Source organism: Dendropsophus ebraccatus, chromosome 14 (genome assembly GCF_027789765.1).
Source record: "Dendropsophus ebraccatus isolate aDenEbr1 chromosome 14, aDenEbr1.pat, whole genome shotgun sequence".
NCBI classification, from domain to species: Eukaryota; Metazoa; Chordata; class Amphibia; order Anura; family Hylidae; genus Dendropsophus; species Dendropsophus ebraccatus.
This window is the reverse complement of record NC_091467.1, coordinates 54443257-54467505: the sequence shown is the minus strand read 5'-3', so window position 1 is coordinate 54467505 and position 24249 is coordinate 54443257. Positions and strand designations below refer to the sequence as shown.

General features: G+C 47.1%; 12 non-coding genes and 3 pseudogenes across 12 annotated transcripts; all 15 read right to left on the bottom strand.

Moving 5' to 3' along the window:
* Positions 1-5781: 5781 nt before the first annotated feature.
* LOC138773373 (U2 spliceosomal RNA) lies at positions 5782-5972 on the bottom strand. Its single transcript, XR_011360076.1, has one exon. It is a non-coding gene; the product is annotated as a U2 spliceosomal RNA (small nuclear RNA).
* Positions 5973-6887: 915 nt separating this feature from the next.
* On the bottom strand, positions 6888-7095 carry LOC138773526 (U2 spliceosomal RNA; annotated as a pseudogene).
* Positions 7096-8632: 1537 nt separating this feature from the next.
* On the bottom strand, positions 8633-8771 carry LOC138773711 (U2 spliceosomal RNA; annotated as a pseudogene).
* A 923-nt stretch (positions 8772-9694) lies between these two features.
* LOC138773499 (U2 spliceosomal RNA) lies at positions 9695-9887 on the bottom strand. Its single transcript, XR_011360149.1, has one exon. It is a non-coding gene; the product is annotated as a U2 spliceosomal RNA (small nuclear RNA).
* A 2429-nt stretch (positions 9888-12316) lies between these two features.
* Positions 12317-12504, bottom strand: LOC138773506 (U2 spliceosomal RNA). Its single transcript, XR_011360155.1, has one exon. It is a non-coding gene; the product is annotated as a U2 spliceosomal RNA (small nuclear RNA).
* Positions 12505-13903: 1399 nt separating this feature from the next.
* Positions 13904-14059, bottom strand: LOC138773139 (U2 spliceosomal RNA; annotated as a pseudogene).
* Positions 14060-14986: 927 nt separating this feature from the next.
* Positions 14987-15177, bottom strand: LOC138773372 (U2 spliceosomal RNA). Its single transcript, XR_011360075.1, has one exon. It is a non-coding gene; the product is annotated as a U2 spliceosomal RNA (small nuclear RNA).
* A 927-nt stretch (positions 15178-16104) lies between these two features.
* Positions 16105-16295, bottom strand: LOC138773370 (U2 spliceosomal RNA). Its single transcript, XR_011360074.1, has one exon. It is a non-coding gene; the product is annotated as a U2 spliceosomal RNA (small nuclear RNA).
* Positions 16296-17210: 915 nt separating this feature from the next.
* On the bottom strand, positions 17211-17401 carry LOC138773369 (U2 spliceosomal RNA). The gene has a single exon (XR_011360073.1). It is a non-coding gene; the product is annotated as a U2 spliceosomal RNA (small nuclear RNA).
* A 919-nt stretch (positions 17402-18320) lies between these two features.
* LOC138773368 (U2 spliceosomal RNA) lies at positions 18321-18511 on the bottom strand. The gene has a single exon (XR_011360072.1). It is a non-coding gene; the product is annotated as a U2 spliceosomal RNA (small nuclear RNA).
* Positions 18512-19435: 924 nt separating this feature from the next.
* LOC138773367 (U2 spliceosomal RNA) lies at positions 19436-19626 on the bottom strand. The gene has a single exon (XR_011360071.1). It is a non-coding gene; the product is annotated as a U2 spliceosomal RNA (small nuclear RNA).
* A 927-nt stretch (positions 19627-20553) lies between these two features.
* Positions 20554-20744, bottom strand: LOC138773365 (U2 spliceosomal RNA). Its single transcript, XR_011360069.1, has one exon. It is a non-coding gene; the product is annotated as a U2 spliceosomal RNA (small nuclear RNA).
* Positions 20745-21667: 923 nt separating this feature from the next.
* On the bottom strand, positions 21668-21858 carry LOC138773364 (U2 spliceosomal RNA). Its single transcript, XR_011360068.1, has one exon. It is a non-coding gene; the product is annotated as a U2 spliceosomal RNA (small nuclear RNA).
* Positions 21859-22793: 935 nt separating this feature from the next.
* Positions 22794-22984, bottom strand: LOC138773363 (U2 spliceosomal RNA). The gene has a single exon (XR_011360067.1). It is a non-coding gene; the product is annotated as a U2 spliceosomal RNA (small nuclear RNA).
* Positions 22985-23907: 923 nt separating this feature from the next.
* LOC138773362 (U2 spliceosomal RNA) lies at positions 23908-24098 on the bottom strand. Its single transcript, XR_011360066.1, has one exon. It is a non-coding gene; the product is annotated as a U2 spliceosomal RNA (small nuclear RNA).
* Between the last annotated feature and the right edge of the window lie 151 nt (positions 24099-24249).

The window sequence follows — 24249 nt, the reverse complement described above, 5'->3', positions numbered from 1 at the left end:
TCATCTTTGTCCATATCATTTGGGTAAAAACACAAAACCAAAAAATGTGAGAAGCCGTTTCATCACCTCCGCATCCCCTCCTGGGGCATATGGCCGAGTTGGTCAATCCTCTTCGATGCTGGAATGCCCGGCATGGAAGACACTCGTGGGCGCAGCTCCAGGCCAGGTCTTTCTGTGAATTAAAAACATAGTTAGCGCTCACGTTTTTCCATATCTGTTTGCATTGTTCTTCATTAAAATGTCTAATGGGGGTAACTAAAACATCGTCTTTCAGACTCTTTAAAACCAGTTTGCTGTTCTTTAAAACTTCAACTCTTTTATTCTGTAAGTTAAAAAGGGACACTATTTTCTCTAAAATCTTATAATGTACGGGAAGGTTAAAAGCATACGGGGAACTTAAAACTGTGGAAAACCACCCATGCTTTCTCATAAAAAATCCCATATTAAAACGACAGAAATAAGACCAGTAAGTATCCTTAAAAAGAGCATTAAAACAAACACAAAAGAATCTGATTAAAAGAAATGTCTTAAAATCTGGGAAATCTTTACCACCCATTACCTTTGGCTTTAAAACCACTTCTCTCCTTAGTTTCTCCATCTTGGAGCTCCAAAAAAAAGTAAAACAAACCTTGATAATTTTTCCCAACATGCGGTCTGATGGAGGAAAAACAACACTTAAATATAATAAAATAGGTAAAATCACAGACTTTGTAATTAAAACCTTTCCCTCCATCGTTAGTTTCCTCATATTCCACATGCAAATTTTTTTGTTTACCTTTTGTGCCACCAAGTCCCAACTAGTAAAACCATTATTAGACTCATTGAAGGAGACCCCTAAAATCTGCACCGAGTCCACTACAGGAATGGGGATGTCCTCTAAAACAGTGTTTCCAATATTCAAGATGCTGCTTTTATTAAAATTTACTTTAAAACCGGAGGAATTGCAAAAATATTGAATTCGTTTTAGGGTTTTCCGAAGCGATGGGGCGTCCCTGCATAGTACCGCCACATCGTCCATGTACCCCACTACCTTCGCCTCTAATCCCCCCCCGCCCGGCAGGGGGATTCCTCGGATTTGCCGGTCACTTCGTAGCATACATAAAAGAGGCTCGATTGCACATATGAAGAGTAGTGGGGACAAGGGACACCCCTGCTTCACCCCAGACTTTAAAAGGACGTCTTGAGTCTTAAAACCATTAACTAAAATTTTACTGGTGCAGTTGTCATAAAATGCTTTTAGGGACTGTATAAAACCTTCAGGGATACCCATTCTCTCTAAAACCTTAAAAAGATAAAAATGAGAGACTCTATCAAAAGCTTTCTCGAAATCTACGGATAAAATGGCCATTCTACCCAGTCTCTCTTTCGTATAGTGAATGGAATCTTTTAAAAGGTTTAAATTATCTGTTATGCTCCTCCCGGGTACTCCACAAACCTGGTTGGGGTGGATGACTTTATCGATGACAGACTTTAATCTATTTGCACACATTTTGGCCATTATTTTGTAGTCACTATTGAGTAGAGTGATGGGCCTCCAGTTTTTAATGTCTGTTTTTTCCCCCTTCTTGTAAAGTAAAGAAACTTCTCCTTTCTTCCAGGAACCCGGGAGAGCTTTGGAGTTAAAAACTTCAGAAAAAAGTGTAAGCAAATCATCTTTTAAAACACCATAAAAGATAACATAAAACTCCATGGGTATCCCATCAGGGCCAGGGACTTTACCTTTCTTAAAACTTTTGGTGGTCTCTAAAATCTCCTGCTCCGAGATGCCCTGTAATAAAAACTTTTGGGAGACAGGATCTAAAACATTATTAAGCTCCTTCAATGAGTCTTCCATAAAATCACAATTAATTTCTTTTGTATTAAAAAGATCCGCATAAAACTCATACACCTTTTTTAAAATACCTGGTGGGTCTGTTTTCCCATCTATTTCATCGATCAGGGTATGCTTATCATTTATTTTCTTAAAAAAGTACCTGGAGCAGGTCTCGTTCTCTTCAAGATGTTGCACTTTTGAACGAAATATGATTTCTTTCCCCCTCTGCTCCAGGCACTGGGAGATCTCTTTCTTTATCTCGGCAATCTCTTTGTCTACCTGCATACCCTGATCTCTGAATTTGTATTGCGTCTGCAGCCGGGTATTAAGTTGATTAAAAAACTCTCTCTTTTCTTTGGCCTTTGCTACCCCAGCTTTAATAAAAAAGTTTTTAATTTTACGCTTCATCTTCTCCCACCAGGCTATAATGGGGATGTTGGAGTTTCTTACCCGTCTGCAGCGCTTATAAAAGGTGATAAAATTCGATAAAACCTGCGGATCATTTAAAAGGGATACGTTCAGTTTCCAGGCTCTCTTCTCCACTTTCTTTTCTTTATCACATTTTACTTTAAAAGATAATAACTTATGGTCAGATAAAACATTAGGCATAAGATCACATTTAAAAGGCAGTATCTGATAAGAACAAAATATAAAATCAATCCTGGAGCTACAGTTCCTGTTACCCCAGGTCACGCCGGCTTCCTCTGGTAAGTTGCTGTTGCATTTTTTAAAAACATCAGTTAATCTAAAATCTATAACGACATTTTTCAACATACCAGAGGTTTTGTCATAATTTCTGCTCGTACTATTAGAAAACCGGCGTTCCCCCTTTAAAATACAATTAAAATCCCCTGCTAAAATCAGTGGATCCGAATCATTTAAAAAAAGAGGTAAAATTTCCAGCATATTCATTCTTTCGTTCTTATCTGGCGAACCATAAAAATTTAAAAACTGCCATCTAATACCATCTATAAAAGCTTTGACCAATAAAATTCTGCCTGGTAAAATTTCATTAAAACTTTCAATTAAAACGTTTCCCTTAAATAAAATGGCGACACCTGCGGATTTGGACTCGTTTGACCCGGACCAGACGGATGGTCCGGGTTTCCAATCTTCTTTGTATTTTTTGTAGTCTTTGCTATGTGGGATGCAGCACTCCTGTAGGAAAAAAACTGTGGCGGTAAAAACAGACAAATAATTAAAAAGGGCAGCTCTTCTCGTCTTAGAATGTAGGCTTCTCACGTTAAAAGACAGTCCGGACAATTCTGCCATGGAGGTGATGAAAAATAAAACAATCTTCTGCCTGAGCTTAGCCTCAGCAGTCCTCAGCGAAGCCGGAGACCCCACTCGAGCTCTCGTAGCCCCCCGCTTCGGAATCAACTGTTAGCATGGATGCGGGAGAGGAGCTTGCGTCGCTCAAATGCCCCCCCTCCACACCTGAGGCAGTTACTATATAAGGACCCCATACCGACTCCATGGGCACTGTTTGAGCAGCGGTTTCACCTTCCGGCCCCTCCGCCGGGGCCGGCATCTCACTTTCTGTTGTCTCAGGGACTTCGCTCATCTCGGAGGTGGTTGCCTCTGGCTCCCCCACCGGGCAAGGAGGGGGAGAGGCTTTTGGTGGCACCCTAAGGGGAGCGTCCACTGGGTTCCCTTCCGGTACTACCATCGGCTCCCCTTTTACCACCTCCGAGTACGCTTTGCGTCTTTTTGTAACCGCTGCTCCGCCCGGGTCCTCTGCCTCAGGGACAGGTGGGCCTGTGCTAGGCCGCAGCCCCTGGTCAGCCTCCACCGGGGTATCCGCGGCCCCAGATGCCTGGGGAGGTTTCCCCGTCGGCTGACCGCTGGCTCTACGCTTTGCCCTTCTTTCCTTAGGGCCGTCAACACCTGTTTGGAGGGGGGCTTCAGATGTATCCATACCTTCTCCTCCCGCTTCCTCTCCCTGTGGGGGGGCTGGTTGGTCTTCCGGCTGCTTTGGACCCTTTGGCTGTTGCTCAGGCTTCCCCGTTGGGCGGCTTCTGTGGGGGCAAAAAGCGAATAAGTGACCAACTCGGTGGCAGTTCCTGCAAGTTTTCCCCATTGGACACTGTCTGATGTCGTGAGAAGAGCTGCCACAATTCCTACAGGTGCAGCTGCAATCCTCCTTGGTGTGACCGTACAAATGACAAGACCTGCAAAATGGTGGCATTCCGGCAAAATAAATATCCCCTGTCATTTCACCAAGTTTGAAGCGGGCTGGCGGCAATTTGACTCCTCCGGGAAAAGCAGCATCTTTAAAACATGTAACTCTAAATCTCCATTTTGAAGTCCAGACCCCAACTTCATTCATAATTTTTCCCACACATTGAACTGATTTAAAATAAGCGGATAAAAACGATTTGATTTCTTCCAGGTCAGCAAATGGACAATACATCTTCACAACAATCAGCTTGGAGATATCTAAAACGTGCTCTATAAATTTAATACCTTGCAATCTGGGGTCTTTTTTGTCAGGGATTGCCGCCATTAGATCCTGGAAAATGCCACCTTGCGTGAAGGTAATGTCGTAGGTTCTTCTCTTGGGGTAGTCTTGCACGGCCAGGATCTCCCGCTTCTGGATATTAAAAACATCTCCAAGTACGGTCTCCACCAAGTATTTCAATCCGCAGGATGTCGCCTTTTCCTCCGTCACGATGATTCTCACGGTGTTCTTGATTCGGGCATAGCCCGGTATCCCATCTGAATCAAAATCCATGATGGGTTTGTGCGTCAGATAGCCACGTTACAATGCAACGTAACCAAATTCCTCTTATGCCCGCCGGCAGTCAGAGGTTTGGGGGGATCGCAACTCGTTGCCCCGGACTAAGCCTCTCTCCCAATAGCTGCAAGGGGGTTAAGTCCCACCACAAGGGAAAGGACGATCCCCCAAGGCAGAGAGAGAGGGTACCGGAGCACCTTCGGACCAGACCAAGGCAGTGCCGGATACGAATAAACAGCACTACACTTGATCTTAGCCAAAAGGCCGAGAAGCGATGGCCACAACGCTTTCCCGAAAACTCCCCTTCTCGGACACCACGACCTTCTTGTTAAGGCGAAGCCAGACATACATACCCTATTATGCGCTCCACCCTCTCAGATGGCGGACCGGACGTGCTTTCACACTGCATCTCCTATTGCCTAGCACTGCCTCTGTCTTCCTTTCTGCTCTCAAATCTGAATAGCTCCACCCCCCAATCACACTGCGTCTGCTTCCACCTGATGGATGGCAGACATACACGTCTCTGTCTCTGTCTCCGTCTCTGTCTGGCATACATGACATGCAGCTAGCTCTTTGGCTGGCTGTCTCTGTAGCTGGCTGGCTGTCTCTGTGGCTGGCTGCCTAGCTGGCTAGCTTATTATTAGTACCTATCTATCTATCTATCTATCTATCTATCTATTCTATCTATTCTATCCTATCTTATCTATCCTATCTTATCTATCCTATCTATCCTATCTATTCTATCTAATGTATCTAATCTATCTATCAAAGAACATGGAGGGTGAATTCTCCCAGCTGGAGCCGTAGGCAGGCAGCATCAGCAGGATACATCGGCCACCAGGAAATCAAATCCAAAGGAAACGGTTTAATAAACTGCACCTACCTTTCCACCTACCTGCTCGGTCGCTTGACCGGCTGCAACTGAGCTGCTTGTTGTGCTGGCAGCTGTGCATAGCAGCAAAGCCTTGATGACATCACGTCCCGCGATGACATCACCAGCACTGGCCCGGCAGCCAAGTTGTAAACAACTCTGCCAGTTGGTTGCCATGGCAACAGAGGCCAGCAAGTCTTGGACAAACAAACTTTTCGTAGCCACACTCGGGCTAATTTTTCGGGGTCGGTCCACCTGCGCACAACACACTCGAGGGATGTTTCTTGCAACACAGTAGTTTCAGGTGCAGCCGGCTTGTTTCCTTCTTCATTCTTTTGCTCTGTTTTTTGCAAACTCATTAGGGGGTGCACTGAACCTGGAGGCACTGCAATACCAGGTCAATGCCTGGAGAGGACAGAGCAAGCTCTTTTTCCATCTCCCTGTTCTAAAAATCCATTTAATATATGGTCCCCAGATAGGGGACGTATCAGATATTAAACTGATAAGAACAGATACTACACTTGATCTTAGCCAAAAGGCCGAGAAGCGATGGCCACAACGGTTTCCCGAAAACTCCCCTTCTCGGACACCACGTCCTTCTTGTTAAGGCGAAGCCAGACATACATACCCTATTATGCGCTCCACCCTCTCAGATGGCGGACCGGACGTGCTTTCACACTGCATCTCCTATTGCCTAGCACTGCCTCTGTCTTCCTTTCTGCTCTCAAATCTGAATAGCTCCACCCCCCAATCACACTGCGTCTGCTTCCACCTGATGGATGGCAGACATACACGTCTCTGTCTCTGTCTCCGTCTCTGTCTGGCATACATGACATGCAGCTAGCTCTTTGGCTGGCTGTCTCTGTAGCTGGCTGGCTGTCTCTGTGGCTGGCTGCCTAGCTGGCTAGCTTATTATTAGTACCTACCTACCTACCTACCTATCTATCTATCTATCTATCTATCTATCTTATCTAATGTATCTAATCTATCTATCAAAGAACATGGAGGGTGAATTCTCCCAGCTGGAGCCGTAGGCAGGCAGCATCAGCAGGATACATCGGCCATCGGCCACCAGGAAATACAAAGGAAACGGTTTAATAAACGGCACCTACCTTTCCACCTACCTGCTCGGTCGCTTGACCGGCTGCAACTGAGCTGCTTGTTGTGCTGGCAGCTGTGTATAGCAGCAAAGCCTTGATGACATCACGTCCCGCGATGACATCACCAGCACTGGCCCGGCAGCCAAGTTGTAAACAAGTCTGGCAGTTGGTTGCCATGGCAACAGAGGCCAGCAAGTCTTGGACAAACAAACTTTTCGTAGCCACACTCGGGGGCTAATTTTTCGGGGTCGGTCCACCTGCGCACAACACACTCGAGGGAGGGATGTTTCTTGCAACACAGTAGTTTCAGGTGCAGCCGGCTTGTTTCCTTCTTCATTCTTTTGCTCTGTTTTTTGCAAACTCATTAGGGGGTGCACTGAACCTGGAGGCACTGCAATACCAGGTCAATGCCTGGAGAGGACAGAGCAAGCTCTTTTTCCATCTCCCTGTTCTAAAAATCCATTTAATATATGGTCCCCAGATAGGGGACGTATCAGATATTAAACTGATAAGAACAGATTTTTTTTTTTTTTTTTTTTTTTTTTAAAACCATTCAGAATGGTTAAAAAACGATATAAACAGAAGAAACTGTTCACATCTTCGTCATTACTCAAACCATCTCATCATCATGGTCCTTTTAATCTTTTAAACCATCATACCAAGTAAAAAAAACACAAAACAAATACAAAAAACAATACCACTTAATAACCCCTATACAACAAAACAAAGTGAAGTACTAAATTAAGCTAAACCCATTACTATAACAAGAAAAAAAAAAAAAAAAAAAACCATATCTTCAGCCTCTCATGCCTGCTTTAAAGGCAAAAAAGGACAACAAACGAATGACAATAGGCGATCTTGATCCTGACTTTTCTATCTTTTCCCTGATATCCGAGGGTACATAATAAGTTTCAAAGAACCTATCCCCGTGCTTCTCCAGATGCGCAATTACTCTATCCTGCAACCTCCTAAGAGGGAATCTCCTATCCAGTGAGTCTATATGCTCCCACAAATCTTGCGGCACCAAGGCATAGTCCCTCCTTTCTTCTTCTGTGAGGGATCTTGCTATTTTCTTTTTTACTTCTAACTCTACCGGCACATTTTCAATTTCCCTTGGGACTTTCTCCCTTACCTTAGGAACCCTTCTGATTGAAATATCCATTTCTTCCTCCTGCTGGGGACCCTCCTTGCCTCCCTTTGGATCCTCCATCTCCTCCTTACTTCTTTCCTCCTGTGAGGAACTTCCTGTACCCCCAGTGGCCTCCAGTACATCCTCTTGCTCACTTGCACCTTTCTTTTTGACAGGACAGGAGGCGTACAAATGCTCTCTGCTCCCACACAAATGGCAAGCTTTCTCTTGATCACAAGACTCAGCTACATGTCCTTCTTTCTGACATCTTACACAAAAAAGGACTGTACAGTGGTCCTTTGTATGGCCGTACTGTTTACATCGCCTACAAAAAAGCTCCATCCCCGCAAAATATAAATCACCATTAATGGATCCGATCTTGAAACGCCCAGGAGGGACACATAACTTTCCATCCTCCGACATCTTGAATCTTACCAAAAATTTCCACTTCATGGTCCAAAGCCCAAACTGATTCAAGACTTTTCCTTTTGTCGTGACTTCTTCACAATATCTCCCCAAGAAAGCAGCAATCTCCTCTTCTGGCACGTATGGGCTATACATTCTTATAGTGACCAGTCTTTCTCTCCTCGGGAAATGGGAAACGATATCAATACCATTCAACACATCATTATTCCTAACATATTCCAGCTTACCCAAAAGATAGCTGTGGTCCTCTTCTGAACTTAGCACCAGATCATATATCCCACGCCTCGGGAACTCCAGCAACGCCAGGATTTGGCTCCGCTGCAGGCCCAGAAGTTTAAAGAAAACTTCCTCCACCAGAAACACAAGGCCCAATTCTTTCTTCCTGGAATCCTTCAGCGTAAAACGAATCGCATTCCTTATCCTCGCATAAGTAGGGACTTCTTCCGGCACAGTTCCATCCTCGTTGGTCACCTCCATCTTCAAATGACTCCAAACGAAAAAACGAACCCACGGAGCACCTCACCTGCAGATGCAGGCAGGTGTGATCGCTTCCCGTTGCCTGGGGACTAAGCCGCCTGCCAATAGCAACAAGGAGGTAATCCTCCAAGGCCGACAGGTCGGGTACCCCAGGCACCTTCCGACCAGATCTCCTGCAGATACTACACTTGATCTTAGCCAAAAGGCCGAGAAGCGATGGCCACAACGGTTTCCCGAAAACTCCCCTTCTCGGACACCACGTCCTTCTTGTTAAGGCGAAGCCAGACATACATACATACCCTATTATGCGCTCCACCCTCTCAGATGGCGGACCGGACGTGCTTTCACACTGCATCTCCTATTGCCTAGCACTGCCTCTGTCTTCCTTTCTGCTCTCAAATCTGAATAGCTCCACCCCCCAATCACACTGCGTCTGCTTCCACCTGATGGATGGCAGACATACACGTCTCTGTCTCTGTCTCCGTCTCTGTCTGGCATACATGACATGCAGCTAGCTCTTTGGCTGGCTGTCTCTGTAGCTGGCTGGCTGTCTCTGTGGCTGGCTGCCTAGCTGGCTAGCTTATTATTAGTACCTACCTACCTACCTATCTATCTATCTATCTATCTATCTATCTATCTATCTTATCTAATGTATCTAATCTATCTATCAAAGAACATGGAGGGTGAATTCTCCCAGCTGGAGCCGTAGGCAGGCAGCATCAGCAGGATACATCGGCCATCGGCCACCAGGAAATACAAAGGAAACGGTTTAATAAACGGCACCTACCTTTCCACCTACCTGCTCGGTCGCTTGACCGGCTGCAACTGAGCTGCTTGTTGTGCTGGCAGCTGTGTATAGCAGCAAAGCCTTGATGACATCACGTCCCGCGATGACATCACCAGCACTGGCCCGGCAGCCAAGTTGTAAACAAGTCTGGCAGTTGGTTGCCATGGCAACAGAGGCCAGCAAGTCTTGGACAAACAAACTTTTCGTAGCCACACTCGGGGGCTAATTTTTCGGGGTCGGTCCACCTGCGCACAACACACTCGAGGGAGGGATGTTTCTTGCAACACAGTAGTTTCAGGTGCAGCCGGCTTGTTTCCTTCTTCATTCTTTTGCTCTGTTTTTTGCAAACTCATTAGGGGGTGCACTGAACCTGGAGGCACTGCAATACCAGGTCAATGCCTGGAGAGGACAGAGCAAGCTCTTTTTCCATCTCCCTGTTCTAAAAATCCATTTAATATATGGTCCCCAGATAGGGGACGTATCAGATATTAAACTGATAAGAACAGATTTTTTTTTTTTTTTTAAGTTGACTATCCCATAAAGGGATAACAACACTTTTATTTAAAACAAATTCTTATATTTACAGAAATTTAAACAAACAAACAAAAATAAAATTATTAATCCAAAACAAAACAATAACAAAATCAAATTCTTAATCATATCCCACATATTCAATCTCTCATACCTCCTTTGTACGCAAAGTATGACAAAATACGTATCATAGTCATAGACTTTGAACCTGATTCTTCAAACCGTCTAATAACTTCTGGGGGTACCTTATAACTTTCAAAGAATCTTTTCCCATATCTTTCTAGATGTAATGATACCTTTTGGTGCAAACAAGAGAGAAAGAGATCTCTCTCCAAAGCCTCTATCTGCTCCCAAATAGTTTTTGGCACTGTCACATAGTCTTTTTTCTCTTCTTCTGAAAGAGGTCTTACTGTTGTCTTTTTCTCTACACTCCTTGGACCTCGCTTTACAGAGAGGTCTGTACTTCCCTCCCGTTGGGAACTCTCAGTTTCCCTAGCTGCTTCCTGACCTTCCTCCTTCTCCCTCCCCCGTTTCTTTTTAACCGGGCATGCAGCATACAAATGTTCAGTGCTACCACATAAATGACACAATTTTTTTTGATCACATGAATCAAATGAATGTCCTTCTTTTTGACATTTCTTACACCATATTTCTGCACAATTTTCTTTCAAATGTCCATATTTTTTGCAATTTCTGCAAAAGTCCTCCATCCCGGCAAAGAATAGGTCTCCATTAACATGACCTATTTTGAATCGTCCCGGCGGAACACACAAGCTTCCATCCTCCAGCTCTTTAAACTTGACAGCAAATCTTCTTTTCATTGTCCATAACCCGTATTGGTTTAAAACTTTGCCTTTGGGGATGACCTCTTCACAAAACCTTGACAAGAAGGTGGATATTTCCTCCTCTGAGATGTACGGACTGTACATTCGAACCGTCAGTAAACGTTCCCTCCTCGGAAAATGAGATAGTATGTCAATTCCGTTCAGCAAAACATTTCCTTTCACACCGTCTAGCTTACCCATTAGACAGCAGTAGTCCTCCTCGGAGTTCAACACTAGATCGTAGCATCCTCTCTTAGGAAATTCGAGCATTGCCAAGATCTGGTCCTTCCGAACATCAAGCAACTTGAATAGAAGTTCCTCGACAACAAACGAAAGTCCCATCGCCTTTTTCTCCGGGTCTCTCAGCATAAACCGCACACCGTTACGGATTCGGGCATACGATGGCACTTCTCCAAAATTCGACCCATCCTGGTTTGTAGACTCCATATTCTCAAGTCCAGCAATAGCGAAAGACTCTGTGCAGGAAAAAGAAACTTGACAGAAACACCTCACCCGCTGACCGCAGGTAGGTGAGATCGCTTCCCGTTGCCTGGGGACTAATCCGCCTGCCTATAGCTGCAAGGAGACAATCCTCCAAGGCCGACAGGTCGGGTACCCCAGGCACCTTCTGACCAGATCTCCTGTAGAAACTACACTTGATCTTAGCCAAAAGGCCGAGAAGCGATGGCCACAACGGTTTCCCGAAAACTCCCCTTCTCGGACACCACGTCCTTCTTGTTAAGGCGAAGCCAGACATACATACATACCCTATTATGCGCTCCACCCTCTCAGATGGCGGACCGGACGTGCTTTCACACTGCATCTCCTATTGCCTAGCACTGCCTCTGTCTTCCTTTCTGCTCTCAAATCTGAATAGCTCCACCCCCCAATCACACTGCGTCTGCTTCCACCTGATGGATGGCAGACATACACGTCTCTGTCTCTGTCTCCGTCTCTGTCTGGCATACATGACATGCAGCTAGCTCTTTGGCTGGCTGTCTCTGTAGCTGGCTGGCTGTCTCTGTGGCTGGCTGCCTAGCTGGCTAGCTTATTATTAGTACCTACCTACCTACCTATCTATCTATCTATCTATCTATCTATCTATCTATCTATCTATCTATCTTATCTAATGTATCTAATCTATCTATCAAAGAACATGGAGGGTGAATTCTCCCAGCTGGAGCCGTAGGCAGGCAGCATCAGCAGGATACATCGGCCATCGGCCACCAGGAAATACAAAGGAAACGGTTTAATAAACGGCACCTACCTTTCCACCTACCTGCTCGGTCGCTTGACCGGCTGCAACTGAGCTGCTTGTTGTGCTGGCAGCTGTGTATAGCAGCAAAGCCTTGATGACATCACGTCCCGCGATGACATCACCAGCACTGGCCCGGCAGCCAAGTTGTAAACAAGTCTGGCAGTTGGTTGCCATGGCAACAGAGGCCAGCAAGTCTTGGACAAACAAACTTTTCGTAGCCACACTCGGGGGCTAATTTTTCGGGGTCGGTCCACCTGCGCACAACACACTCGAGGGAGGGATGTTTCTTGCAACACAGTAGTTTCAGGTGCAGCCGGCTTGTTTCCTTCTTCATTCTTTTGCTCTGTTTTTTGCAAACTCATTAGGGGGTGCACTGAACCTGGAGGCACTGCAATACCAGGTCAATGCCTGGAGAGGACAGAGCAAGCTCTTTTTCCATCTCCCTGTTCTAAAAATCCATTTAATATATGGTCCCCAGATAGGGGACGTATCAGATATTAAACTGATAAGAACAGATTTTTTTTTTAAGTTGGCTATCCCACAAAGGGGATATCAACGATTTTATTCAAAACAAATTATTTTACAAATAAAAGAATTTTAACTAATCAAACAAACACAACAAAACTCAAATTTACAATTCAATGTACATAACAAAAACGGAGAAAAAACATAACACAAATCAAGGTCTCATACCGCCTTTGAAAGCAAAATAACACAATAAACGAATCATAACAAAAGATACTGAACTTGACTCCTCTAATCTTCTAATAATATTTGGGGGTACTTTGTAAGTTTCACAGAACCTTTTACGATGCTTTTCTACATGAGACGTGACTGCTTCACTTAAATGGTTGCAGAAGGACCCCCTCTCTAGAGCCTCCACCTGCACCCAAAACTCTTTTGACACACAATCATGATCCTTCCTTTCCTCCTCTGTATAAGGTCTTTCAGACCACACCTTCCCCTCTTCTGTCTCCTTTTTCTTCTCCTTTTTCCTCTCTCCCTCCCTGGAAGCCCTCTTGACTGAAGGACCAGGGCTGCCCTCACACTCCGGGACCACCTCCTTCGGGACACTCTCCTCTCTACTCACTTTCCCAGGTGTAGGCTCCTCCTTTTCTTTTTCCCTATTTCTTTTCCTTTTCTTAGGGCAAGAAGCATATAAGTGATCAACACTACCACACAGATTACATGTTTTCCGCTGATTGCACGTGTCAGGCAAATGTCCCTCCTTCTGACACTTCCCGCACCAAAGTACTGTACAGTTATCTTTAACATGTCCATATTTCTTGCATTTCCTGCAGAAGTCCTCCATGCCTGCAAAAAACAGGTCTCCGTTGACCCGACCAATCTTAAACCGGCCCGGCGGAACATCCAGGCTCCCATCTTTCAGGGCTTTAAATTTCACCACAAATTTCCACTTCATGGTCCACAATCCATATTGGTTTAGGACCTTTCCTTTTGGGACGATGTCTTCGCAAAATCTTGATAAATAGTCCGTTATTTCCTCTTCTTCAATATACGGACTGTACATTCTAACAGTCACTATGCGTTCTCTCCTCGGGAAATGAGAAAAAACGTCAGTTCCATTTAGCAACACATTTTCCCTCACACATTCCAGCTTACCCATAAGAAAGCTGTGATCCTCCTCTGAGTTCAGCACTAGGTCGTAAACACCTCGTCTGGGGAACTCCAATATGGCCAAGATCTGGTTCTTCTTCACTCCAAACAACTTGATCAGAAGTTCCTCCACGATAAAGGCCAGTCCCTTCTCCTTTTTCTCAGCATCATGCAGAATAAACCGGACTCCATTCCGTATACGTGCATATGATGGAACCTCTCCGGTGGATGATCCATCCTGGTTTGTAGCCTCCATAGCGTTAGGTCCAAACCAACGACTCCTGAACAGAAAAAAGGACACGCAAGAACACCTCACCTGCTAACCGCAGATAGGTGAGATCGCCTCTCGTTGCCCGGGGACTAATCCGCCTGCCAATAGCAGCATGGAGCCACTTCTCCAAGGCCAACAGGTCGGGTACCCCGGACACCTTTCAACCAGATCTCCTGTAGATACTACACTTGATCTTAGCCAAAAGGCCGAGAAGCGATGGCCACAACGGTTTCCCGAAAACTCCCCTTCTCGGACACCACGTCCTTCTTGTTAAGGCGAAGCCAGACATACATACATACCCTATTATGCGCTCCACCCTCTCAGATGGCGGACCGGACGTGCTTTCACACTGCATCTCCTATTGCCTAGCACTGCCTCTGTCTTCCTTTCTGCTCTCAAATCTGAATAGCTCCACCCCCCAATCACACTGCGTCTGCTTCCACCTGATGGATGGCAGACATACACGTCTCTGTCTCTGTCTCCGTCTCTGTCTGGCATACATGACATGCAGCTAGCTCTTTGGCTGGCTGTCTCTGTAGCTGGCTGGCTGTCTCTGTGGCTGGCTGCCTAGCTGGCTAGCTTATTATTAGTACCTACCTACCTACCTACCTATCTATCTATCTATCTATCTATCTATCTATCTATCTTATCTAATGTATCTAATCTATCTATCAAAGAACATGGAGGGTGAATTCTCCCAGCTGGAGCCGTAGGCAGGCAGCATCAGCAGGATACATCGGCCATCGGCCACCAGGAAATACAAAGGAAACGGTTTAATAAACGGCACCTACCTTTCCACCTACCTGCTCGGTCGCTTGACCGGCTGCAACTGAGCTGCTTGTTGTGCTGGCAGCTGTGTATAGCAGCAAAGCCTTGATGACATCACGTCCCGCGATGACATCACCAGCACTGGCCCGGCAGCCAAGTTGTAAACAAGTCTGGCAGTTGGTTGCCATGGCAACAGAGGCCAGCAAGTCTTGGACAAACAAACTTTTCGTAGCCACACTCGGGGGCTAATTTTTCGGGGTCGGTCCACCTGCGCACAACACACTCGAGGGAGGGATGTTTCTTGCAACACAGTAGTTTCAGGTGCAGCCGGCTTGTTTCCTTCTTCATTCTTTTGCTCTGTTTTTTGCAAACTCATTAGGGGGTGCACTGAACCTGGAGGCACTGCAATACCAGGTCAATGCCTGGAGAGGACAGAGCAAGCTCTTTTTCCATCTCCCTGTTCTAAAAATCCATTTAATATATGGTCCCCAGATAGGGGACGTATCAGATATTAAACTGATAAGAACAGATACTACACTTGATCTTAGCCAAAAGGCCGAGAAGCGATGGCCACAACGGTTTCCCGAAAACTCCCCTTCTCGGACACCACGTCCTTCTTGTTAAGGCGAAGCCAGACATACATACATACCCTATTATGCGCTCCACCCTCTCAGATGGCGGACCGGACGTGCTTTCACACTGCATCTCCTATTGCCTAGCACTGCCTCTGTCTTCCTTTCTGCTCTCAAATCTGAATAGCTCCACCCCCCAATCACACTGCGTCTGCTTCCACCTGATGGATGGCAGACATACACGTCTCTGTCTCTGTCTCCGTCTCTGTCTGGCATACATGACATGCAGCTAGCTCTTTGGCTGGCTGTCTCTGTAGCTGGCTGGCTGTCTCTGTGGCTGGCTGCCTAGCTGGCTAGCTTATTATTAGTACCTACCTACCTACCTACCTACCTACCTATCTATCTATCTATCTATCTATCTATCTTATCTAATGTATCTAATCTATCTATCAAAGAACATGGAGGGTGAATTCTCCCAGCTGGAGCCGTAGGCAGGCAGCATCAGCAGGATACATCGGCCATCGGCCACCAGGAAATACAAAGGAAACGGTTTAATAAACGGCACCTACCTTTCCACCTACCTGCTCGGTCGCTTGACCGGCTGCAACTGAGCTGCTTGTTGTGCTGGCAGCTGTGTATAGCAGCAAAGCCTTGATGACATCACGTCCCGCGATGACATCACCAGCACTGGCCCGGCAGCCAAGTTGTAAACAAGTCTGGCAGTTGGTTGCCATGGCAACAGAGGCCAGCAAGTCTTGGACAAACAAACTTTTCGTAGCCACACTCGGGGGCTAATTTTTCGGGGTCGGTCCACCTGCGCACAACACACTCGAGGGAGGGATGTTTCTTGCAACACAGTAGTTTCAGGTGCAGCCGGCTTGTTTCCTTCTTCATTCTTTTGCTCTGTTTTTTGCAAACTCATTAGGGGGTGCACTGAACCTGGAGGCACTGCAATACCAGGTCAATGCCTGGAGAGGACAGAGCAAGCTCTTTTTCCATCTCCCTGTTCTAAAAATCCATTTAATATATGGTCCCCAGATAGGGGACGTATCAGATATTAAACTGATAAGAACAGATACTACACTTGATCTTAGCCAAAAGGCCGAGAAGCGATGGCCACAACGGTTTCCCGAAAACTCCCCTTCTCGGACACCACGTCCTTCTTGTTAAGGCGAAGCCAGACATACATACATACCCTATTATGCGCTCCACCCTCTCAGATGGCGGACCGGACGTGCTTTCACACTGCATCTCCTATTGCCTAGCACTGCCTCTGTCTTCCTTTCTGCTCTCAAATCTGAATAGCTCCACCCCCCAATCACACTGCGTCTGCTTCCACCTGATGGATGGCAGACATACACGTCTCTGTCTCTGTCTCCGTCTCTGTCTGGCATACATGACATGCAGCTAGCTCTTTGGCTGGCTGTCTCTGTAGCTGGCTGGCTGTCTCTGTGGCTGGCTGCCTAGCTGGCTAGCTTATTATTAGTACCTACCTACCTACCTACCTATCTATCTATCTATCTATCTATCTTATCTAATGTATCTAATCTATCTATCAAAGAACATGGAGGGTGAATTCTCCCAGCTGGAGCCGTAGGCAGGCAGCATCAGCAGGATACATCGGCCATCGGCCACCAGGAAATACAAAGGAAACGGTTTAATAAACGGCACCTACCTTTCCACCTACCTGCTCGGTCGCTTGACCGGCTGCAACTGAGCTGCTTGTTGTGCTGGCAGCTGTGTATAGCAGCAAAGCCTTGATGACATCACGTCCCGCGATGACATCACCAGCACTGGCCCGGCAGCCAAGTTGTAAACAAGTCTGGCAGTTGGTTGCCATGGCAACAGAGGCCAGCAAGTCTTGGACAAACAAACTTTTCGTAGCCACACTCGGGGGCTAATTTTTCGGGGTCGGTCCACCTGCGCACAACACACTCGAGGGAGGGATGTTTCTTGCAACACAGTAGTTTCAGGTGCAGCCGGCTTGTTTCCTTCTTCATTCTTTTGCTCTGTTTTTTGCAAACTCATTAGGGGGTGCACTGAACCTGGAGGCACTGCAATACCAGGTCAATGCCTGGAGAGGACAGAGCAAGCTCTTTTTCCATCTCCCTGTTCTAAAAATCCATTTAATATATGGTCCCCAGATAGGGGACGTATCAGATATTAAACTGATAAGAACAGATACTACACTTGATCTTAGCCAAAAGGCCGAGAAGCGATGGCCACAACGGTTTCCCGAAAACTCCCCTTCTCGGACACCACGTCCTTCTTGTTAAGGCGAAGCCAGACATACATACATACCCTATTATGCGCTCCACCCTCTCAGATGGCGGACCGGACGTGCTTTCACACTGCATCTCCTATTGCCTAGCACTGCCTCTGTCTTCCTTTCTGCTCTCAAATCTGAATAGCTCCACCCCCCAATCACACTGCGTCTGCTTCCACCTGATGGATGGCAGACATACACGTCTCTGTCTCTGTCTCCGTCTCTGTCTGGCATACATGACATGCAGCTAGCTCTTTGGCTGGCTGTCTCTGTAGCTGGCTGGCTGTCTCTGTGGCTGGCTGCCTAGCTGGCTAGCTTATTATTAGTACCTACCTACCTACCTACCTATCTATCTATCTATCTATCTATCTATCTTATCTAATGTATCTAATCTATCTATCAAAGAACATGGAGGGTGAATTCTCCCAGCTGGAGCCGTAGGCAGGCAGCATCAGCAGGATACATCGGCCATCGGCCACCAGGAAATACAAAGGAAACGGTTTAATAAACGGCACCTACCTTTCCACCTACCTGCTCGGTCGCTTGACCGGCTGCAACTGAGCTGCTTGTTGTGCTGGCAGCTGTGTATAGCAGCAAAGCCTTGATGACATCACGTCCCGCGATGACATCACCAGCACTGGCCCGGCAGCCAAGTTGTAAACAAGTCTGGCAGTTGGTTGCCATGGCAACAGAGGCCAGCAAGTCTTGGACAAACAAACTTTTCGTAGCCACACTCGGGGGCTAATTTTTCGGGGTCGGTCCACCTGCGCACAACACACTCGAGGGAGGGATGTTTCTTGCAACACAGTAGTTTCAGGTGCAGCCGGCTTGTTTCCTTCTTCATTCTTTTGCTCTGTTTTTTGCAAACTCATTAGGGGGTGCACTGAACCTGGAGGCACTGCAATACCAGGTCAATGCCTGGAGAGGACAGAGCAAGCTCTTTTTCCATCTCCCTGTTCTAAAAATCCATTTAATATATGGTCCCCAGATAGGGGACGTATCAGATATTAAACTGATAAGAACAGATACTACACTTGATCTTAGCCAAAAGGCCGAGAAGCGATGGCCACAACGGTTTCCCGAAAACTCCCCTTCTCGGACACCACGTCCTTCTTGTTAAGGCGAAGCCAGACATACATACATACCCTATTATGCGCTCCACCCTCTCAGATGGCGGACCGGACGTGCTTTCACACTGCATCTCCTATTGCCTAGCACTGCCTCTGTCTTCCTTTCTGCTCTCAAATCTGAATAGCTCCACCCCCCAATCACACTGCGTCTGCTTCCACCTGATGGATGGCAGACATACACGTCTCTGTCTCTGTCTCCGTCTCTGTCTGGCATACATGACATGCAGCTAGCTCTTTGGCTGGCTGTCTCTGTAGCTGGCTGGCTGTCTCTGTGGCTGGCTGCCTAGCTGGCTAGCTTATTATTAGTACCTACCTACCTACCTACCTACCTATCTATCTATCTATCTATCTATCTATCTTATCTAATGTATCTAATCTATCTATCAAAGAACATGGAGGGTGAATTCTCCCAGCTGGAGCCGTAGGCAGGCAGCATCAGCAGGATACATCGGCCATCGGCCACCAGGAAATACAAAGGAAACGGTTTTAATAAACGGCACCTACCTTTCCACCTACCTGCTCGGTCGCTTGACCGGCTGCAACTGAGCTGCTTGTTGTGCTGGCAGCTGTGTATAGCAGCAAAGCCTTGATGACATCACGTCCCGCGATGACATCACCAGCACTGGCCCGGCAGCCAAGTTGTAAACAAGTCTGGCAGTTGGTTGCCATGGCAACAGAGGCCAGCAAGTCTTGGACAAACAAACTTTTCGTAGCCACACTCGGGGGCTAATTTTTCGGGGTCGGTCCACCTGCGCACAACACACTCGAGGGAGGGATGTTTCTTGCAACACAGTAGTTTCAGGTGCAGCCGGCTTGTTTCCTTCTTCATTCTTTTGCTCTGTTTTTTGCAAACTCATTAGGGGGTGCACTGAACCTGGAGGCACTGCAATACCAGGTCAATGCCTGGAGAGGACAGAGCAAGCTCTTTTTCCATCTCCCTGTTCTAAAAATCCATTTAATATATGGTCCCCAGATAGGGGACGTATCAGATATTAAACTGATAAGAACAGATACTACACTTGATCTTAGCCAAAAGGCCGAGAAGCGATGGCCACAACGGTTTCCCGAAAACTCCCCTTCTCGGACACCACGTCCTTCTTGTTAAGGCGAAGCCAGACATACATACATACCCTATTATGCGCTCCACCCTCTCAGATGGCGGACCGGACGTGCTTTCACACTGCATCTCCTATTGCCTAGCACTGCCTCTGTCTTCCTTTCTGCTCTCAAATCTGAATAGCTCCACCCCCCAATCACACTGCGTCTGCTTCCACCTGATGGATGGCAGACATACACGTCTCTGTCTCTGTCTCCGTCTCTGTCTGGCATACATGACATGCAGCTAGCTCTTTGGCTGGCTGTCTCTGTAGCTGGCTGGCTGTCTCTGTGGCTGGCTGCCTAGCTGGCTAGCTTATTATTAGTACCTACCTACCTACCTACCTATCTATCTATCTATCTATCTATCTATCTATCTATCTTATCTAATGTATCTAATCTATCTATCAAAGAACATGGAGGGTGAATTCTCCCAGCTGGAGCCGTAGGCAGGCAGCATCAGCAGGATACATCGGCCATCGGCCACCAGGAAATACAAAGGAAACGGTTTAATAAACGGCACCTACCTTTCCACCTACCTGCTCGGTCGCTTGACCGGCTGCAACTGAGCTGCTTGTTGTGCTGGCAGCTGTGTATAGCAGCAAAGCCTTGATGACATCACGTCCCGCGATGACATCACCAGCACTGGCCCGGCAGCCAAGTTGTAAACAAGTCTGGCAGTTGGTTGCCATGGCAACAGAGGCCAGCAAGTCTTGGACAAACAAACTTTTCGTAGCCACACTCGGGGGCTAATTTTTCGGGGTCGGTCCACCTGCGCACAACACACTCGAGGGAGGGATGTTTCTTGCAACACAGTAGTTTCAGGTGCAGCCGGCTTGTTTCCTTCTTCATTCTTTTGCTCTGTTTTTTGCAAACTCATTAGGGGGTGCACTGAACCTGGAGGCACTGCAATACCAGGTCAATGCCTGGAGAGGACAGAGCAAGCTCTTTTTCCATCTCCCTGTTCTAAAAATCCATTTAATATATGGTCCCCAGATAGGGGACGTATCAGATATTAAACTGATAAGAACAGATACTACACTTGATCTTAGCCAAAAGGCCGAGAAGCGATGGCCACAACGGTTTCCCGAAAACTCCCCTTCTCGGACACCACGTCCTTCTTGTTAAGGCGAAGCCAGACATACATACATACCCTATTATGCGCTCCACCCTCTCAGATGGCGGACCGGACGTGCTTTCACACTGCATCTCCTATTGCCTAGCACTGCCTCTGTCTTCCTTTCTGCTCTCAAATCTGAATAGCTCCACCCCCCAATCACACTGCGTCTGCTTCCACCTGATGGATGGCAGACATACACGTCTCTGTCTCTGTCTCCGTCTCTGTCTGGCATACATGACATGCAGCTAGCTCTTTGGCTGGCTGTCTCTGTAGCTGGCTGGCTGTCTCTGTGGCTGGCTGCCTAGCTGGCTAGCTTATTATTAGTACCTACCTACCTACCTACCTACCTACCTATCTATCTATCTATCTATCTATCTTATCTAATGTATCTAATCTATCTATCAAAGAACATGGAGGGTGAATTCTCCCAGCTGGAGCCGTAGGCAGGCAGCATCAGCAGGATACATCGGCCATCGGCCACCAGGAAATACAAAGGAAACGGTTTAATAAACGGCACCTACCTTTCCACCTACCTGCTCGGTCGCTTGACCGGCTGCAACTGAGCTGCTTGTTGTGCTGGCAGCTGTGTATAGCAGCAAAGCCTTGATGACATCACGTCCCGCGATGACATCACCAGCACTGGCCCGGCAGCCAAGTTGTAAACAAGTCTGGCAGTTGGTTGCCATGGCAACAGAGGCCAGCAAGTCTTGGACAAACAAACTTTTCGTAGCCACACTCGGGGGCTAATTTTTCGGGGTCGGTCCACCTGCGCACAACACACTCGAGGGAGGGATGTTTCTTGCAACACAGTAGTTTCAGGTGCAGCCGGCTTGTTTCCTTCTTCATTCTTTTGCTCTGTTTTTTGCAAACTCATTAGGGGGTGCACTGAACCTGGAGGCACTGCAATACCAGGTCAATGCCTGGAGAGGACAGAGCAAGCTCTTTTTCCATCTCCCTGTTCTAAAAATCCATTTAATATATGGTCCCCAGATAGGGGACGTATCAGATATTAAACTGATAAGAACAGATACTACACTTGATCTTAGCCAAAAGGCCGAGAAGCGATGGCCACAACGGTTTCCCGAAAACTCCCCTTCTCGGACACCACGTCCTTCTTGTTAAGGCGAAGCCAGACATACATACATACCCTATTATGCGCTCCACCCTCTCAGATGGCGGACCGGACGTGCTTTCACACTGCATCTCCTATTGCCTAGCACTGCCTCTGTCTTCCTTTCTGCTCTCAAATCTGAATAGCTCCACCCCCCAATCACACTGCGTCTGCTTCCACCTGATGGATGGCAGACATACACGTCTCTGTCTCTGTCTCCGTCTCTGTCTGGCATACATGACATGCAGCTAGCTCTTTGGCTGGCTGTCTCTGTAGCTGGCTGGCTGTCTCTGTGGCTGGCTGCCTAGCTGGCTAGCTTATTATTAGTACCTACCTACCTACCTACCTACCTACCTATCTATCTATCTATCTATCTATCTATCTATCTATCTTATCTAATGTATCTAATCTATCTATCAAAGAACATGGAGGGTGAATTCTCCCAGCTGGAGCCGTAGGCAGGCAGCATCAGCAGGATACATCGGCCATCGGCCACCAGGAAATACAAAGGAAACGGTTTAATAAACGGCACCTACCTTTCCACCTACCTGCTCGGTCGCTTGACCGGCTGCAACTGAGCTGCTTGTTGTGCTGGCAGCTGTGTATAGCAGCAAAGCCTTGATGACATCACGTCCCGCGATGACATCACCAGCACTGGCCCGGCAGCCAAGTTGTAAACAAGTCTGGCAGTTGGTTGCCATGGCAACAGAGGCCAGCAAGTCTTGGACAAACAAACTTTTCGTAGCCACACTCGGGGGCTAATTTTTCGGGGTCGGTCCACCTGCGCACAACACACTCGAGGGAGGGATGTTTCTTGCAACACAGTAGTTTCAGGTGCAGCCGGCTTGTTTCCTTCTTCATTCTTTTGCTCTGTTTTTTGCAAACTCATTAGGGGGTGCACTGAACCTGGAGGCACTGCAATACCAGGTCAATGCCTGGAGAGGACAGAGCAAGCTCTTTTTCCATCTCCCTGTTCTAAAAATCCATTTAATATATGGTCCCCAGATAGGGGACGTATCAGATATTAAACTGATAAGAACAGATACTACACTTGATCTTAGCCAAAAGGCCGAGAAGCGATGGCCACAACGGTTTCCCGAAAACTCCCCTTCTCGGACACCACGTCCTTCTTGTTAAGGCGAAGCCAGACATACATACATACCCTATTATGCGCTCCACCCTCTCAGATGGCGGACCGGACGTGCTTTCACACTGCATCTCCTATTGCCTAGCACTGCCTCTGTCTTCCTTTCTGCTCTCAAATCTGAATAGCTCCACCCCCCAATCACACTGCGTCTGCTTCCACCTGATGGATGGCAGACATACACGTCTCTGTCTCTGTCTCCGTCTCTGTCTGGCATACATGACATGCAGCTAGCTCTTTGGCTGGCTGTCTCTGTAGCTGGCTGGCTGTCTCTGTGGCTGGCTGCCTAGCTGGCTAGCTTATTATTAGTACCTACCTACCTACCTACCTATCTATCTATCTATCTATCTATCTATCTATCTTATCTAATGTATCTAATCTATCTATCAAAGAACATGGAGGGTGAATTCTCCCAGCTGGAGCCGTAGGCAGGCAGCATCAGCAGGATACATCGGCCATCGGCCACCAGGAAATACAAAGGAAACGGTTTAATAAACGGCACCTACCTTTCCACCTACCTGCTCGGTCGCTTGACCGGCTGCAACTGAGCTGCTTGTTGTGCTGGCAGCTGTGTATAGCAGCAAAGCCTTGATGACATCACGTCCCGCGATGACATCACCAGCACTGGCCCGGCAGCCAAGTTGTAAACAAGTCTGGCAGTTGGTTGCCATGGCAACAGAGGCCAGCAAGTCTTGGACAAACAAACTTTTCGTAGCCACACTCGGGGGCTAATTTTTCGGGGTCGGTCCACCTGCGCACAACACACTCGAGGGAGGGATGTTTCTTGCAACACAGTAGTTTCAGGTGCAGCCGGCTTGTTTCCTTCTTCATTCTTTTGCTCTGTTTTTTGCAAACTCATTAGGGGGTGCACTGAACCTGGAGGCACTGCAATACCAGGTCAATGCCTGGAGAGGACAGAGCAAGCTCTTTTTCCATCTCCCTGTTCTAAAAATCCATTTAATATATGGTCCCCAGATAGGGGACGTATCAGATATTAAACTGATAAGAACAGATACTACACTTGATCTTAGCCAAAAGGCCGAGAAGCGATGGCCACAACGGTTTCCCGAAAACTCCCCTTCTCGGACACCACGTCCTTCTTGTTAAGGCGAAGCCAGACATACATACATACCCTATTATGCGCTCCACCCTCTCAGATGGCGGACCGGACGTGCTTTCACACTGCATCTCCTATTGCCTAG